This window comes from Phyllobates terribilis, unplaced genomic scaffold (assembly GCF_046119375.1).
Source record: "Phyllobates terribilis strain yellow unplaced genomic scaffold, ASM4611937v1 Scaffold_3__8_contigs__length_932513732, whole genome shotgun sequence".
Classification (NCBI taxonomy): Eukaryota; Metazoa; Chordata; class Amphibia; order Anura; family Dendrobatidae; genus Phyllobates; species Phyllobates terribilis.
Genome location: NW_027362763.1, coordinates 346,799,791 through 346,812,014, shown reverse-complemented (window position 1 = coordinate 346,812,014; position 12,224 = coordinate 346,799,791). Strand labels below are relative to the sequence as shown.

The 12,224-nt window shown below is 42.8% G+C and overlaps 1 protein-coding gene across 1 annotated transcript in view; it reads right to left on the bottom strand.

Moving 5' to 3' along the window:
- LOC141259356 (uncharacterized) overlaps window positions 1–12,224 on the bottom strand; it is a 751,467-nt gene that overhangs the window by 390,625 nt on the left and 348,618 nt on the right. The gene's annotated exons all lie outside the window — the stretch shown is intronic.

Below are 12,224 nucleotides of genomic sequence, written 5' to 3'. Positions count from 1 at the left end.
AAAAATATTTGGCCTTCTAGCAGTGTGTGGGACTTTCTCTATTAGTCCATCTATACAGACATCCATCACGTTGCAAATTAAAAATTATTTTTATCTGCATCTACCTCTGAAAAAATATTTGGGCTTCTAGCTGTGTGTGGGACTTGTTCTATTAGTCCATCTATACTGACCTCCATCAGGTTGCAAACTGAATATAATTTTTTTCTGCATCTAGCTCTGAAAAAATATTTGGCCTTCTAGCAGTATGTGGGACTTTCTCTATTAGTCCATCTATACTGACCTCCATCAGGTTGCAAATTAAAAATAATTTTTATCTGCATCCAGCTCTGAAAAAATATTTGGCCTTCTAGCAGTGTGTGGGACTTTCTCTATTAGTCCATCTATACTGACCTCCATCAGTTTGCAAACTGAATATATTTTATTCTGCATCTACCTCTGAAAAAATATTGGGCTTCTAGCTGTGTGTGGGACTTGTTCTATTAGTCCATCTATACTGACCTCCATCAGGTTGCAAACTGAAAATAATTTTTGTCTGCATCTAGCTCTGAAAAAATATTTGGCCTTCTAGCAGTGTGTGGGACTTTCTCTATCAGTCCATCTATACTGACCTCCATCAGGTTGGAAATTAAAATTAATTTTTATCTGCATCTACCTCTGAAAAAATATTTGGGCTTCTAGCAGTGTGTGGGACTTGTTCTATTAGTCCATCTATACTGACCTCCATCAGGTTGCAAACTGAATATATTTTTTTTCTTCATCTACCTCTGAAAAAATATTGGGCTTCTAGCTGTGTGTGGGACTTGTTCTATTAATCCATCTATACAGACCTCCATCAGGTTGCAAACTGAATATAATTTTTTTCTGCATCTACCTCTGAAAAAATATTTGGGCTTCTAGCTGTGTGTGGGACTTGTTCTATTAGTCCATCTATACTGACCTCCATCAGGTTGCAAACTGAAAATAATTTTTTGTCTGCATCTAGCTCTGAAAAAATATTTGGCCTTCTAGCAGTGCGTGGGACTTTCTCTATTAGTCCATCTATACTGACCTCCATCAGGTTGCAAATTAAAAATAATTTTTATCTGCATCCAGCTCTGAAAAAATATTTGGCCTTCTAGCAGTGTGTGGGACTTTCTCTATTAGTCCATCTATACTGACCTCCATCAGGTTGCAAACTGAATATATTTTTTTTCTGCATCTACCTCTGAAAAAATATTGGGCTTCTAGCAGTGTGTGGGACTTGTTCTATTAATCCATCTATACAGACCTCCATCAGGATGCAAACTGAATATATTTTTTTTCTGCATCTACCTCTGAAAAAGTATTTGGGCTTCTAGCTGTGTGTGGGACTTGTTCTATTAGTCCATCTATACTGACCTCCATCAGGTTGCAAACTGAAAATAATTTTTTGTCTGCATCTAGCTCTGAAAAAATATTTGGCCTTCTAGCAGTGCGTGGGACTTTCTCTATTAGTCCATCTATACTGACCTCCATCAGGTTGCAAATTAAAAATAATTTTTATCTGCATCCAGCTCTGAAAAAATATTTGGCCTTCTAGCAGTGTGTGGGACTTTCTCTATTAGTCCATCTATACTGACCTCCATCAGGTTGCAAACTGAATATATTTTTTTTCTGCATCTACCTCTGAAAAAATATTGGGCTTCTAGCAGTGTGTGGGACTTGTTCTATTAATCCATCTATACAGACCTCCATCAGGATGCAAACTGAATATATTTTTTTTCTGCATCTACCTCTGAAAAAATATTGGTCTTCTAGCTGTGTGTGGGACTTGTTCTATTAATCCATCTATACAGACCTCCATCAGGTTGCAAACTGAATATAATTTTTTTCTGCATCTACCTCTGAAAAAATATTTGGGCTTCTAGCTGTGTGTGGGACTTGTTCTATTAGTCCATCTATACTGACCTCCATCAGGTTGCAAACTGAAAATAATTTTTTGTCTGCATCTAGCTCTGAAAAAATATTTGGCCTTCTAGCAGTGTGTGGGACTTTCTCTATTAGTCCATCTATACAGACATCCATCACGTTGCAAATTAAAAATTATTTTTATCTGCATCTACCTCTGAAAAAATATTTGGGCTTCTAGCTGTGTGTGGGACTTGTTCTATTAGTCCATCTATACTGACCTCCATCAGGTTGCAAACTGAATATAATTTTTTTCTGCATCTAGCTCTGAAAAAATATTTGGCCTTCTAGCAGTGTGTGGGACTTTCTCTATTAGTCCATCTATACTGACCTCCATCAGGTTGCAAATTAAAAATAATTTTTATCTGCATCCAGCTCTGAAAAAATATTTGACCTTCTAGCAGTGTGTGGGACTTTCTCTATTAGTCCATCTATACTGACCTCCATCAGGTTGCAAATTAAAAATAATTTTTATCTGCATCCAGCTCTGAAAAAATATTTGGCCTTCTAGCAGTGTGTGGGACTTTCTCTATTAGTCCATCTATACTGACCTCCATCAGGTTGCAAATTAAAATTAATTTTTATCTGCATCTACCTCTGAAAAAATATTTGGGCTTCTAGCAGTGTGTGGGACTTGTTCTATTAGTTCATCTATACTGACCTCCATCAGGTTGCAAACTGAATATATTTTTTTTCTTCATCTACCTCTGAAAAAATATTGGGCTTCTAGCTGTGTGTGGGACTTGTTCTATTATTCCATCTATACAGACCTCCATCAGGTTGCAAACTGAATATAATTTTTTTCTGCATCTACCTCTGAAAAAATATTGGCCTTCTAGCAGTGTGTGGGACTTTCTCTATTAGTCCATCTATACTGACCTCCATCAGGTTGCAAATTAAAAATAATTTTTATCTGCATCCAGCTCTGAAAAAATATTTGGCCTTCTAGCAGTGTGTGGGACTTTCTCTATTAGTCCATCTTTACTGACCTCCATCAGGTTGCAAATTAAAAATAATTTTTATCTGCATCCAGCTCTGAAAAAATATTTGGCCTTCTAGCAGTGTGTGGGACTTTCTCTATTAGTCCATCTATAATGACCTCCATCAGATTGCAAATTCTAAATACTTTTTATCTGCATCCAGCTCTGAAAAAATAATTGGCCTTCTAGCAGTGTGTGGAACTTTCTCTATTAGTCCATCTATACTGACCTCCATCAGGTTGCAAATTAAAAATAATTTTTTGTCTGCATCTAGCTCTGAAAAAATATTTGGCCTTCTAGCAGTGTGTGGGACTTTCTCTATTAGTCCATCTATACTGATCTCCATCAGGTTGCAAACTGAATATATTTTTTTTCTGCATCTACCTCTGAAAAAATATTAGGCTTCTAGCTGTGTGTGGGACTTGTTCTATTAATCCATCTATACAGACCTCCATCAGGTTGCAAACTGAATATAATTTTTTTCTGCATCTACCTCTGAAAAAATATTTGGGCTTCTAGCTGTGTGTGGGACTTGTTCTATTAGTCCATCTATACTGACCTCCATCAGGTTGCAAACTGAAAATAATTTTTTGTCTGCATCTAGCTCTGAAAAAATATTTGTCCTTCTAGCAGTGCGTGGGACTTTCTCTATTAGTCCATCTATACTGACCTCCATCAGGTTGCAAATTAAAAATAATTTTTATCTGCATCCAGCTCTGAAAAAATATTTGGCCTTCTAGCAGTGTGTGGGACTTTCTCTATTAGTCCATCTATACTGACCTCCATCAGGATGCAAACTGAATATAATTTTTTTCTGCATCTACCTCTGAAAAAATATTTGGGCTTCTAGCAGTGTGTGGGACTTGTTCTATTAGTCCATCTATACAGACCTCCATCAGGTTGCAAACTGAATATATTTTTTTTCTGCATCTACCTCTGAAAAAATATTGGTCTTCTAGCTGTGTGTGGGACTTGTTCTATTAATCCATCTATACAGACCTCCATCAGGTTGCAAACTGAATATAATTTTTTTCTGCATCTACCTCTGAAAAAATATTTGGGCTTCTAGCTGTGTGTGGGACTTGTTCTATTAGTCCATCTATACTGACCTCCATCAGGTTGCAAACTGAAAATAATTTTTTGTCTGCATCTAGCTCTGAAAAAATATTTGGCCTTCTAGCAGTGTGTGGGACTTTCTCTATTAGTCCATCTATACAGACATCCATCACGTTGCAAATTAAAAATTATTTTTATCTGCATCTACCTCTGAAAAAATATTTGGGCTTCTAGCTGTGTGTGGGACTTGTTCTATTAGTCCATCTATACTGACCTCCATCAGGTTGCAAATTAAAAATAATTTTTATCTGCATCCAGCTCTGAAAAAATATTTGGCCTTCTAGCAGTGTGTGGGACTTTCTCTATTAGTCCATCTATACTGACCTCCATCAGTTTGCAAATTGAATATATTTTATTCTGCATCTACCTCTGAAAAAATATTTGGGCTTCTAGCAGTGTGTGGGACTTGTTCTATTAGTCCATCTATACTGACCTCCATCAGGTTGCAAATTAAAAATAATTTTTATCTGCATCCAGCTCTGAAAATATATTTGGCCTTCTAGCAGTGTGTGGGACTTTCTCTATTAGTCCATCTATACTGACCTCCATCAGGTTGCAAATTCTAAATAATTTTTATCTGCATCCAGCTCTGAAAAAATATTTGGCCTTCTAGCAGTGTGTGGGACTTTCTCTATTAGTCCATCTATACTGACCTCCATCAGGTTGCAAATTAAAAATAATTTTTTGTCTGCATCTAGCTCTGAAAAAATATTTGGCCTTCTAGCAGTGTGTGGTACTTTCTCTATTAGTCCATCTATACTGACCTCCATCAGGTTGCAAACTGAATACATTTTTTTTCTGCATCTACCTCTGAAAAAATATTGGGCTTCTAGCTGTGTGTGGGACTTGTTCTATTAATCCATCTATACAGACCTCCATCAGGTTGCAAACTGAAAATAATTTTTTGTCTGCATCTAGCTGTGAAAAAATATTTGGCCTTCTAGCAGTGCGTGGGACTTTCTCTATTAGTCCATCTATACTGACATCCATCAGGTTGCAAATTAAAAATAATTTTTATCTGCATCCAGCTCTGAAAAAATATTTGGCCTTCTAGCAGTGTGTGGGACTTTCTCTATTAGTCCATCTATACTGACCTCCATCAGGTTGCAAATTAAAAATAATTTTTATCTGCATCCAGCTCTGAAAAAATATTTGGACTTCTAGCAGTGTGTGGGACTTTCTCTATTAGTCCATCTATACTGACCTCCATCAGGTTGCAAATTAAAAATAATTTTTTGTCTGCATCTAGCTCTGAAAAAATATTTGGCCTTCTAGCAGTGTGTGGGACTTTCTCTATTAGTCCATCTATACTGACCTCCATCAGGTTGCAAACTGAATATATTTTTTTTCTGCATCTACCTCTGAAAAAATATTTGGCCTTCTAGTAGTGTGTCGGACTTTCTCTATTAGTCCATCTATACTGACCTCCATCAGGTTGCAAACTGAATATATTTTTTTCTGCATCTACCTCTGAAAAAATATTTGGCCTTCTAGTAGTGTGTCGGACTTTCTCTTTTAGTCCATCTATACTGACCTCCATCAGGTTGCAAACTGAATATAATTTTTTTCTGCATCTAGCTCTGAAAAAATATTTGGCCTTCTAGCAGTGTGTGGGACTTTCTCTATTAGTCCATCTATACTGACCTCCATCAGGTTGCAAATTAAAAATAATTTTTATCTGCATCCTGCTCTGAAAAAATATTTGGCCTTCTAGCAGTGTGTGGGATTTTCTCTATTAGTCCATCTATACTGACCTCCATCAGGTTGCAAATTAAAAATAATTTTTTTCTGCATCTAACCCAGCCAATAGTTTTGGCCTAATACCACAGTTTGGCCACTCAGCTCTGCTCGGTTCCCATCCATTGTTTTTTGTGCAAACAACTCCAGAGATGTGAATTAGTTAACCACCAAAATGAGTGGAAAAAGGCCTGCCGCTGGTGGAAAGGGGAATAGGCGTGTTGGGAAGGGGAAAAAAGGTTGTGTCCGTGGGGTAGGTGTTAAAGCAACAGTAACATCTGCAGAAGAAAGACCATCTTCCAGCCAAACTAAAATGTCTACTTCTTTTAGCGGACAATGTGATAAGATCCCTTTCTTACGGCCACGCCAATCGCTACAAATTCCAGATGAGGCACAAAAACAGCAGGTGCTTCAACGGATATCAAGTGCTCCTTTAAGTGGGCTCTCCTCCACATCAACTTCAACATCACAAATACTCCAGTCCTCAAAGGACGTCTGAGTATGAGGTAGAACAGATGGTTGAGTCTGCAGAGCTGTTTACTCATACTATAGCCTGGGAATCAGAGGTCGACTCCAGCGCTTCTGTGAATCCAGACGAGGAAATGATCTGCACTGATGCCCAGAATCTTTATGAATCGGATCCAGGACCAGACGCAGAAGGTTCTGACCATAATGTAGACCCTCATTCCCAAACTGTAACTCCTGTTGGTGGAGACAATGAGGAAGACGATGATGAGACTCAAATACCTGATTGGAGCGACAACTTTAGTTTTTTGTCAGGGCAGGAACAGGTTGGCTCTGAGGACGACGGGTGTGATAACGCACAGGGTGATGATGATGAGGTTGGAGATCCCACTTACTGTCAACCCACAGTCAGCCAAGAGATGAGGTCAGCAGAGGAGGTGGAGGAAGATGCTAGTGACGACGAGGTCAGGTTGCGCCTTCCTGGACAGAGACGTAGTACTGGAAGCACGTCAACAACTGCATCCTCAAACACAACTCTGCCTCTCACCACAAGTCGTGGTGGCTCTTCAGGTCGCATGGGTGCTAAGCCTTGCATAGCCTGGGCATTTTTTCAGATCGATAAAGATGACCCAACTCGTGTTATCTGTAATATTTGTCAGCAAAAGCTAAGTAGAGGCCAAAAAATACATAGTTTGAGCACTTCATGCATGAACCGGCACATGGACATGAAGCATAAGTTGCAGTGGGAAGCTCAGTGTGCTACAATGCGGCCTAGCCCGCCGGGCCAACCACCGTCTGCCATATCTTGTGCATCCGCAGCCTCTTCATCCTCTGTGACTGAGGGGACAGCAGTCACACCTGTTTTGGGGCGCAGACCTGCCACCTCTTTACCCACAACAGCCAGCGTGATTGGCAGGTCATCATTTTCTTTGGAGGTGGTAACACCAGCTGGTGTTGAGCGCTGTCCGACATCGATAGCACCACCTTTGGATCAAGGCAACCTAACATGTCCGCCTGCATCTTCCTCACAGACCGGCAGTTTGCCGGGGACACCCTTATCAACCCCGTCTAAGCACAATAGCCAGCCCTCGGTCCCTCAGATGTGGACAAGTAAAAGACCATTTCCTCCTAGCCATGAGAAAGCTAAGAGGTTGAATTTCACCATCTGCAAGCTCTTGGCTACAGAAATGCTGCCCTTCCGCCTGGTAGACACAGAGGATTTTCGAGACCTTATGTCCGTCGCAGTGCCCCAGTACCAGATGCCCAGTCGGCACTACTTCTCAAAGAAAGGTGTGCCTGCGCTCCACCAGCATGTCGCACATAACATCACCGCTTCTTTGAGAAACTCTGTGTGTGACAGGGTGCATTTCACCACAGACACTTGGACGAGTAGGCATGGACAGGGGCGTTACATGTCGCTGACTGGGCACTGGGTAACTATGGTGACAGCAGGACAAGGGGCTGCTGTCCAAGTCTTGCCGTCCCCACGAGTTGTGCGTCAATCCTCTTTATGTCAAAGTTCCTCCACTGCTTCTGCCTACTCAACCTCCTCTCGGTCTTCCACCTGCACCCAAAGCCTGTCTGGTCATGCCACAAGCTTTCTAACTGCGCAGAAGGGATCCTGCACACCTCCTTACTATGCTGGCAGTAGGGCTCAACGTCATCAGGCGGTTTTTACATTGAAATGTCTGGGAAATGTGAGTCACACAGCTGAGGAGTTGTGGTCAGCTCTGGAGAACCAATTTCATGAATGGTTGTCTCCACTGGACCTGAAACCAGGGAAGGCCGTGTGCGACAATGCTGCAAACCTGGGTGCGGCCCTTCGCCGGGGCAATGTCACACACGTGCCTTGTATGGCTCACGTGTTGAACCTGGTTGTCCAGCAATTTTTAGCCCACTATCCCAGACTAGATGGCCTTCTGCAGAGGGCACGGTCGCTGTGTGCTCACTTCCGCCGTTCGCATCCCGCAGCTCAGCGACTTACATCTCTACAGAAGTCGTTGGGCCTGCCACTTCACCGGCTAAAATGCGATGTGCCTACCCGGTGGAATTCAACTCTGCACATGTTGCAGCGACTGTGGCAGCACCGACAAGCCCTGGTGCAATACGTTCTGACGTATAGCCTGGGCCAACGAGATTCAGAGGTGGGGCAAATCACGCTGGAGGAGTGGTCTCAGATCAGGGACCTATGCACCCTTCTGCACAGTTTTGAAATGGCGACGAAGATGTTTAGTGCTGACGATGCCATTATCAGCATGACTATTCCGGTGATTTACATGCTGGAGCACATGTTAAACAGAATTCGGAGTCAGGTGGTGGCACAAGAGGAGGTGGAGGAAGTAGAGGAGGAGGAGTTGTATGCGGAAGGGCTAACATCTGCAAGGTCCAGACGGTCGGCAGCACCAAGGCGGCAGGCATGTGAGGGTGGGGGAGATGGTTTTACCAGGGCGCATGGTAGCAGCCAAACTAGTGAGGAAGGTGCAGGAGCCCAGGAAGAAGTGGAGGACGAACTGATGGAAGACTCATCAGATGAGGGAGACCTTGATCACATTTCTGTTGTGCGAGGTTGGGGGGAGAGGACAGAGGAAGGAAGCATGATTGTTACCTCGCCACCAACACAACAGGGACTTGGTGCTCCTGGATGCGCAACACACATGAGTGCCTTCTTGCTGCACTACCTGCAACATGACCCTCGAATTGTGAGAATTAGAAATAATCCTGACTACTGGGTTGCCACACTGTTAGATCCCCGGTACAAAAGTAAATTTGCAGAAATTATTCCTGCCATAGAAAGGGATGCACGCATGCAGGAGTATCAGCAGAGACTGTTGCAGAATCTTACATGTGCTTTTCCACAAAATACCAGTGGTGCACGTAGTGAATCTCACAGTTCCAACTTGCCAACCGTGGGACCGTCAAGTGTTCAGCACTCAAACCGTAACAGAACCACAGTATCTGCTGGTAACATCAATTTTGCGGAATCATTTCACCACTTTTTTAGCCCATCCTTTGCAAGGCCACAGGAGACAAGAAGTCTGACACATAGTCAACGCCTAGAGACGATGGTACAGGAGTATCTCCAAGTAAACATTGAAGCCACGACTGTGTCACTGGACCCTTGCTCTTTTTGGGCTTCCAATCTGGATAAATGGCCGGAGCTAGCCACTTACGCCTTGGAGATCTTGTCATGCCCCGCAGCCAGCGTTCTGTCTGAACGTGTGTTCAGCGCTGCTGGTGGTGTGCTGACAGATAAGCGCACGCGGCTCTCCACTGATAATGTAGACAGATTCACGTTCATAAAGATGAACAAATCATGGATCCAAAACGACTTTTCTACCCCTGTGTCATCCTGGGGAGAGTAAAAGCTTGATGATTGGTTAAAATCACCCTACCAACCGTTTTAAGCTTTCAAATTACTAATCATGTTTATCTGTATCTTGACTGGAAAATAATTTGGGCTTTGTAGCAGTGTGCAGCACTGATTCTATTAGGCCATCTATACTAAAGCTTCACCAGATTTAAAATTAAAAATAATTTTTAGCTGCATCTAGCCCGGAAAATAATTTTGGGGCTCCGAGATGCGCAAGGCACATAAGTGCCTTCTTGCTGCACTACCTGCAGCATGACCCTCATATTGTCAGAATTCTAAGTAATCATGACTACTGGGTTGCCACACTCTTAGATCCCCCAAACTTTTCGATCAACCTTTTCATTTTAATAAAGACCAAAAAAATGGTCATTTTTGAAATTATAAGCATTAGCAGGTTGTTAGAAACTGAAATCAAACAGTTTTCAACTCAAAACTTTATTCTAGGTGATGTTACATTTTCACATAGGACCCCTTGTTCGAAAGGAGCTTCTGAACTCTCTCGTCCATTGAATTTGTCAGGTTTTGGATGGTTTCTGCTTCAATTGTTTTGCATGAGGACAGAATACCCTCCCAGAGCTGTTGCTTAGATGTGAACTGCCTCCCGCCATCATAGACACTCCTTTTAATGATGCTCCAAAGGTTCTGAATGGGGTAGAGGTCAGGGGAGCATGGGGGTCACACCATAAGTTTGTCCCCTTTTATGCCCATATCAGCCAGAGATGCAGATGTTTTATGTGCAGCATGAGATGGTGCATTATCATGCAGAAAAATGATCTTGCTGTGAAATACACGGTTCTTCTTCTTGAACCATGGCAGGAAGTGCTGTTTGAGAAAATCCACATACATTATGGAGTTCATCTTTAGCGCCTTCAGGGATCCTAAAGGGGCCGACAATCTCTCTCCCCATGATTCCAGCCCAAAACATTACTCCACCTCCTCCTTGTTGGCGCTGTAGCCGTGTTTGCGTGGGGTGTCCATCAACCAGCCATCCTCCACTCCATCCATCTGGACCATCGATCGCTGCACGGCACTCATCCGTGAACAAAACAGTTTTGAAATCAGTCTTCATGTAATGTTTGGCCCACTGGAGCCGTTTCTGCTTGTGTGAAGTGGATAGAGGAGGTCGACAGAATGGCGCATGCACAGCTGCAAACCTCTGAAGGACCCTGCATCTTGTTGTTCGGGGGACGTTGGAGGCACAAGCAGCTTCAAAAACTTGTCTGCTGCTATGACAAGGCTTTTTTGCCGCTGCTCTTTCAACCTGACGTAATTGCCTGTAGGAAAGAGTCCTCAATTTGCCCTTATCAGCACGCACACGTGTGTACTGTGAATCAGCTACATACTTCTTGATTGCCAAGACACTTCATCCTGATCATCGCACAATGTTGATTGTAGTCATGCCTTGACCTAAACACTCCACAATTTGTTGCTTCTCAGCAGCCGACACATCCTTTTTCTTTCCCATTTTGGCAGAAAATGTAGGCTGATTAATAATGTGAGAGAGCCTTCTTAAGTAGTCTTGCCTTTCATTGGACACACCTGCCAAACTAATTAGCACAGGTGTCTGCAATTGCTTACAGTGATATAAAGAGCCCTGACACACATCACCATCAATGAGTTTAACTGACAAACAAACAAATTCTTCCCTTATCACTCCTAAACACTTTTTGCATAATAATTTGGAACGCAGTGTACATGTGCTTTTCCACAAAACACCAGTGGTTCACGTAGTGAATCTTACAGTTCTAACTTGCCAACCGTGGTCTGTATGGAGTTGTTCAATAAAGGGCCCAAAATTAAGATAACATAGATGGGAGAGGTCTCTATGAATAGGAATTCCTAAGTATTTGATACCCTGTGAGGGACAGGCAAAGGGAAAGTTGGACTGGATGGAATCCTATATGGATTTGGGGAGGGAGACATCGAGGGCCTCAGACTTCGCTGCATTGATTTTAAAATTTTACCATGTAACAAAGTGATCTATTTCAGCCATAACAGCATGGATGGATATATGTGATTGAGTGATATATACTAGGACATCATCAGCAAATAGAGAGCACTTGTACTCGGTGCCTCCCACCTCAATCCACCTAATATTGGGGTTATGGCGAATTGATGAGAGCAGGTGCTCCGTCACTAGGATGTATAAGAGAGGGGACAGAGGACATCACTGCCTTGTCCCATTGGTGATTGTGAAAGGTGATGAAAATGTTCTGACGCACCCCCTGGGCCTTGGGACACCCGGAGCCGGACCCTTTTTGGTGGATGCTGGTGGTTGTAGTCTTCGTGGCGGCGACCCGGTTCCGTGGCTCAGGGCGGTCAAACCAGTGGCGGAACTATTTATGTGGTTTTGATGTTTAAATGTCCGACTACGCCACCCGTGGATTGCGGTCAGAGTGAACCGCCGCTACAGGGCAGACCGCTGAGGCTGGTGTTGTGGGTGCAGCAGAGCGTAGCATAACTCCCCACGGGAGGAGTATAGCCTCAGGGCAGTGTATGCGGAGGATGGGGGTGATGGTGCAGGGCAGCAGCAGTAACGACACGGAGTCAGTGATGCAGTTCAGGGCCTTTACTCACAGTTCTTATTATCCAGACCACGTCTGCAGGTAACGGCTGCCCACGTCGTACTG